Source organism: Falco peregrinus, unplaced genomic scaffold, assembly GCF_023634155.1.
Source record: "Falco peregrinus isolate bFalPer1 unplaced genomic scaffold, bFalPer1.pri scaffold_54, whole genome shotgun sequence".
Classification (NCBI taxonomy): Eukaryota; Metazoa; Chordata; class Aves; order Falconiformes; family Falconidae; genus Falco; species Falco peregrinus.
The window spans coordinates 48,978-55,456 of NW_026599618.1; the positions used below are offsets into that span (position 1 = coordinate 48,978).

Genomic DNA, 6,479 nt, shown 5'->3' on the forward strand with positions numbered 1-6,479 from the left:
TTGCCAAGTCAGCTTAGGTTTTTTTGTTTTTTTCTGGTTGGCCAAGCAAAGAAACGGAGGCAGTTTCGAAGTGTGCAGAAGCACAGCTGCAGACATAATTCCTGCTGTCACGCAGGCAGGAGGAGTGAACTTCATCCCTTTGGGTCCTTTTGAGAACACCAAGCACCCAGATGGTGCTGAAGGATGTTTTTTTACATAGGGGACCCTCGGAGAGAATCAGACATGTCCAGTTTTATTCCCTGGGAAAATGCCCTGACACTGTCCTGCCCCTCAGGTGGCATATGACAATTAAACGTATTAGTAAGCATGGGCTGATTCCTGGCCCACCATGATTCGAACAGCAGCCCACAAACCCCTCAACTAGTTTTGTTCTGCCTGTACTTACAACAGTTACATTGCTCCATGTTGTGGGGGAAAGCAGATCACACAGCTTGCCCCTTTGATGCGCAGGGCTGTGTTTCAAAGGACTATGACAAGCCCAGAAGAGCACAGCACACTACGGCTTACGAATCAAGTAAATATTGCAACACAAACCATAATGCATGTGTCTGTCTGAGAAAACGGGGTTTATGTAGGCACGTGGGAAGTGGGTCTCTTGCTCAAACCCCAGCAAATCCTGTTTAGAAAAGTTCATATACTGAAACAATAAGGCAACATACTTCTGGATTTGTCTCTAAATCCCCACGGAGATGTAATTCCCTCACTGCCATCTGAAATCGTACAGCTTGAGGCACTTTTCATGTAAAGCCAAGAAAGCTCAGCTCAGAAGGCAAAGATCCTTCTTAAGGGAACGGACCACCTGTAACTACAAGACACCTTCCCGCCCACTGAAACATAGCAACAGAGTTAAAAGCAGTTTTTAAATTCCAAGTGGAGACATTCAAAGTTTGAAAACTACAGGACATTCTCTTCCTAGCACAAAATAATCAACTGTTTCCCACTTCTCTGCAAACCTTAACCCCAGTGCTTTGTATTTTTCACGCTACAGCACAGAAAGCCAGTACCCACAGTTGCACAAGGACTTCCACTGCCAGTGTGCAAAGCATTGAGGAGTCTGGGCTCAGTCTTGGCAGTACAGGAGTGATCCACCTCAAATGCACTGCACAGCCTGCATCTGGGGTATCACAGGTCAATAGCTAATCACTGCTTTTCCTCCCAGTAACAATAAAAAGAGAAAAAAATAAAATCTCCTTACTTCCACAGCTCTTCTTTACAGGCTAGAGGTTTATGGAAGCGATGACCCATTTCACCCAACACACCAAGACACCTTTTGAACAATTTTCAGAGCTGTCCAAAACCCCCCAGATCTTATACAACAATCAGTCCAAAGAAAGTACAGAGGTCTCAGCGCTACTGGACACATGCAGGAACACTTGTGTTTACTGGACTTTTTTAAAGGGAAAAGGCATTACACCAGCGTACCAGACCCTTGCCCAAAAGACTTTTCAAACCACCTGTTTGTTGACGCAGTCACTGCACTTCAACCCTTCCACCCATGACAACATCCTCTCAGGGGGCAGACTTGCCTGCTCTTGATCACAGAACCAGTCAGCAGAGGTCAGATTGAACCAAGCTAAAAACCGGGCCCAATCTCTACGTTCACGCTTGGGATACATGGCTCCTATCACAGGGCACACACGGCGGTCCCACTTGAATTACGTATCTGAAGTTGCATTTCCCACGGGTCAAATATTCCTCTTCAGATCTGCCTTGAAACTGAGGGCTCATGGTCAGTGAGAAGAAGAGAGTTCCTTGCCTCCTGTGCAGTCAGGTCATGTTCCCCTGCTAAAAGCAGCCTGCTCAGGCCTCCCATTTGTGTACAATCTGTTAAAAGAATAAAACCAAGTCTGAAGGTTATTCATTTGCTTCCTTAAACATCCTACCATTTGCAGCATCCAGCCCTCAGAAGACGACTTCTGACATAGCAACTTCTCCAAGCAACCTGCTATAAAAGGCAGTTCAACAGAATCACCAACAGCCAGGTCTGTACCCTCGGGGAGACACTTTCAAAGCCCTTTGGAGGATTGCACTGGATCTGTGTGCTTTAGACCCCACTGCGTGGATTTACTATTTTACTGGCAAAGTTTTTATGTACCACATGTGAACATCTTCAAAACACCTACTGTAATGATCTCATGCATAAACAGACACAATGATTCTCTAATATCACACAGGAAGAACTCAATGGATGCTCCTACCAAGGCAGTGGCTCCCTTCTGTAGCCACTGAACAAGCAAAAGGATGGATCAGAATGACATTATCAAGCTCTGAAGCAAACTGTCTGTCTTCCTTTAGCTGTAATTTAGAGCTTCATTGAGTGCTGAAGAGTGTCAGCCTGACAGCTCTGAAGCGTGAAGCGCTTGATCCTCTGTGCCAGAACCGCACCGGCACTGGCCACACAAGCTGCCTGCGTACTCGCAGGGTCAGGGTCAGGGTCCGGGTCAGGGTCCGGGTCAGGATCAGGGTCTTTACTGCCCTGCCACCGTAACATAGAAGTGAGGAAAGTAAAATGGAGATAGAAGTGTTCTTTCTCCACATAGTTGATGCTGGCAGCTTCTTGCCTCCAGCATTCCTGCACCTCAGGAGCTTGGGAAATGACAACAAACGTGAAACTTCCTGAAAATAATTTGCCTGACACACCACAGCGTAGCACTTTCGTATGCCCACACGACACTTCTGGCTCCCAGCTGCTCTCCTGCGCTTCCCTGTAGCTACCTGGGAGGCACCTTTTCCATCTCCTCAGATCTGGCCAGCTGAAGAACACCCAACTCATGGCTCTAACATTCTTCCCCTTCCTCTCAACATCTTCCTGGTGGTCTCAGCTTTCTGCCCTCCAGATTAGGGGTGTATCATGACAGGACAAGGACAGCACTGTTGGTTTTTGGGTTTTTTTTCTGTAAGGAAGCCAAATACTTAAAACTCTTTATTAAAATATAAAAATTAAGAGGAAGGGAAAAGCCAAAATGACAGCCAAGTGGAAGTTTCATTTGGTGCTCAAACTACCTGAATACTTACGCTGCAGCCGAGAGCTGGCCCTTAGATGGCTGATCAGGATAAAGCCCCAAATCCTGCCACTAAGGTTTCAAATTACAAAATAACATCATCTAAGGGAAGGCAATATGGATAAACACAAACATTGCCGTATGTTTACAGGGCCTTCACAGCACAATGGTTCTCTTATGGCACCGAGAACTTAGCAGTAGGAAGAATTACAAAGGTCAAGTGCTATTTATAAGCAATGTACCCTTAAATCAACACTAGTGACAAAAGAGCCAAGCACTTGACTTGCAGAACAGCAGATGATTCGTGACTTTCTCCACAGCTTCTACTACTGATGAAGTTTACAACCACCTCACCATTTGGGAATGACATCCGTTGCTAGTGTTGCTCTGGGTGGAAACTCAGCCAGAAGGAATTTGTCATTACAGGAATTCTCATGCCACTGAACTGGCAGCAAGGTACACAAGCCTCTTAATCCCTTTTTATACTTTTACACTTGTGCCATAAAACCATTCTCCACTCTCCATCTCAACACCTCTCCAAGCAGTAAAGGCCCATCTGCCACACACTTGTCACAAACTACATAGGATAATGACACAGGTTTCAAATACATCAGAAAGTATCAAATCAGACACTTTAAAACATAAAAAAAAATTAAAAAAGGTGGCAGTGGGACATTATTTTCTACCTTGACTGTTAGGTTCACAAGCTGCTAGTAGTTAACATTAATGGCTCACTGTTTCACGGTCATGATGGCAACAGTTCTGCAATGTGTGGATACCAGCGAGAGAATTCCTGCCTTGCACCAGTTCAGGTGCTCCACCTATACCTCTTCACAGATTTGATTTTTTTAATTATTTTTTTTTTTTAATGCTTATCAGGGTAGGATCTGCCTACCAAGACCAGATTTTAAGTGAAATTACATTACACTCCTCTTGATTTAAATACAGCAAGATAGCTCCACTGCTACATTCAGCCACAAGAACGTAAACACCTCCAGCTTCATAGACACCCATACATTATTTTTGTAAGGAACAAATGACTGAACATGGAACAACACTATGAAAAAGCAAAAGAATGCACACAATCAGCATTTCCCTATTTGGACCAAAAAAAGAAAATCTCTTAACAGCAGATAAGTCTAAATTAAAAATCAGCCACATCCAGATCCCAAATGGGGGAGGGGTTATTGTATGCCACAGACCTGGACTTGACTGTTGAAGGAAATCACACACTAAGGAAAATTTGAGGTGGTTCTGCAGAGGTTTTAGAGCCTTGGCAACTTCACTTGGGACATGAAAGGTATGTGCGCTATAGTATCACCCACAGTAAAGGAAACCAGTCTCGTAGTTTGAGTTCAACACCACATCCGCAAACAAAATGAGGCTGCTACATTTGAGGAACACTGATGGAAACCTCACCTGCCATCCCGAAGTTATGCTATGGCATTTCTTCCCTTTTTGCCATTTTCCTCAGCCTTGGTACATCTTTTGCACAATCTGAAGCGAGGGCTTCTTCCTGTTTCTAACAGTGAATGTCTGGGTATCACACGTTGGTTTCTTGTGCGGCGCCAATAAGACCCAACACTTGCCTTCATAAATGCACCCGTACACTAGGGAAGAAAAGGAAAATTACCAGTCTCGACATTGTACTGCCCACAGGGCAACAGAGTGCCCCGCTCATAAGCAGATTTAAGACAGTAAATAACCCTCAAATATCTTGATAAACAAGCACAGTTTAATCATGTCCTTTTAAACTGACCACCGACACAATCTAACAAGAAGACACATTAAGGGAAGCAGAGCTGTAGTTAAAAAAGTGGGGCTTCTCTTTTCTCTCCTGAGGGTTTACCACCCAGAGCAGGCTCAAGTTCTGAACCTGCAGACTGCTCCCCCACGCTTCTATGCTCACTCTGGGAAAGAAAGACGGTTGTTTGAATTCTTTTGCAGGTACAGTCTTTCTTTACTTTTGAGTTGGAATGAAATGAAAAGCTGCCATCAGTCCCACTTACGGCACAGGGACACACCCATGTTCCATGCACATGCCTGCACAGAAACGCACACAGAGGGAAACCATCCCTTGGGTATCAAATACAGAAACAGCACTGAAAACCTTGACTTCTGAGAGTCCCTGCAGCGTTCTCCCATGTCAATACACAGCATGCTTGTGGCAGGATCACCACTGCGTGTGCGTCACTTGCTTTCATTTCCATCTTCATCTCTAACCTGGCACTTGCCACCTCCAGACTGCAGCATGCATAAAAGCAATTCTGTTTACTAGAAGCACAGCACCATGTGAACCTTCTGCATGAAGTCCGGTATTTAAAGAAATTGCTATAAAGAATAAAAATCTGCCGGCACCACAGACCCTCACTCACGCTGTGTTTTCTGAACAGGGATGATATATGAAACCTGCAAACTAAGGACTGCAACACCTTGCTCCTTGCCCCTCTTCTTTTGCCCTCAGGCTGGCGCAGGAGCTCCTTTCACCAGAGCAGGCACACCACAGACACAGCCTCACCGAGGGGAAGGGTGGGGAGGGGAAAAGGGCAGAGGGGGAAAGGAAAGACCCACAGAAGCAGCTTTGCCGCCCACTGCCAAAGCCACAGCCTGCTCATCCTGGTCCCCCACCCTGTCTGTGCTGGTCTGTGCCTCTGTCCTCCTTCCCGCCTCTCCGCTCCTCTCCCTGTCCCTCTCTCCTGCTGCTGACCCTGCATTCCCTCGGGCACCCCCCTGCCTCTCTGTCTCTGTCCCGCTCCAACCCTCTGCCTGCTCCTCGCCAGTCCCTGTCCTTTCTCCATCCCTGCCCAGCCCCTCCCGCACCCCCTGCCCCTCTGGATGCCCCCTGTCCCTCTCCAGCCACCCCTCTGCCTTGACCCACCTCTCCCTGTCGCTCGGTGCCTCTCTCCCCCTCGTCCCTGCCCCACGGGGGCTCCAGGGCCTGGGCCTGTGCTCAAGCAGCCCAGGGCAGTGGCTGTGGGGCCTGCAGGGCCAGGGCTGGGGGTTGGTGTCCCCGCAGGGCCCGACGGCAGGGCAGGGCAGGGGCACCCCGGGGCCTGCTGGGAGAAGGTGTGCCCCAGGGCCTGCTGGGAGCTGTAGGCCCAGGGCCATCCCACAGCCATGTTGTTCCCAGGGCATGCTGGGAGCTGTAGGCCCGGGGCAGCCCCATGGCCAGGTTGTTCCCAGGGCATGCTGGGAGCTGCTCTTGCCCACCCTCAGCCTCCTGGCAGCCATGTTGGTCTGGGCAGGCACAGCCTGTGCTGGGGCTGTGTCCCAGCTGAGGGGGGCCTGTGGCCGGCCGTGGGGCAAGGGAGGCCCCTGCCTGCTGGCTGCCTGGGGGTGCAGTGGGGAGGCTCCAACCCCCCGGTGTTCCGGGCCCCCGGGGCAGCTGGAGTCAGGCCTGGCCGGGGCAGTCCTGGGGGTGAGCCGAGAGCTAAGGAGGGAGAGAGGCGCCGGCATGTGCCCTGGGCACAGGCACCG

The 6,479-nt window shown here is 48.8% G+C and overlaps 1 long non-coding RNA gene across 1 annotated transcript; it reads right to left on the reverse strand.

The window, feature by feature from the left end:
• Nucleotides 1–1,664: 1,664 nt before the first annotated feature.
• Nucleotides 1,665–6,032, reverse strand: LOC129783586 (uncharacterized). The gene is made up of 3 exons (XR_008745366.1): nucleotides 5,881–6,032; nucleotides 4,422–4,612; nucleotides 1,665–1,824 (listed from the first exon to the last, which is right to left on the reverse strand). It is a non-coding gene; the product is annotated as an uncharacterized LOC129783586 (long non-coding RNA).
• Nucleotides 6,033–6,479: the final 447 nt, after the last annotated feature.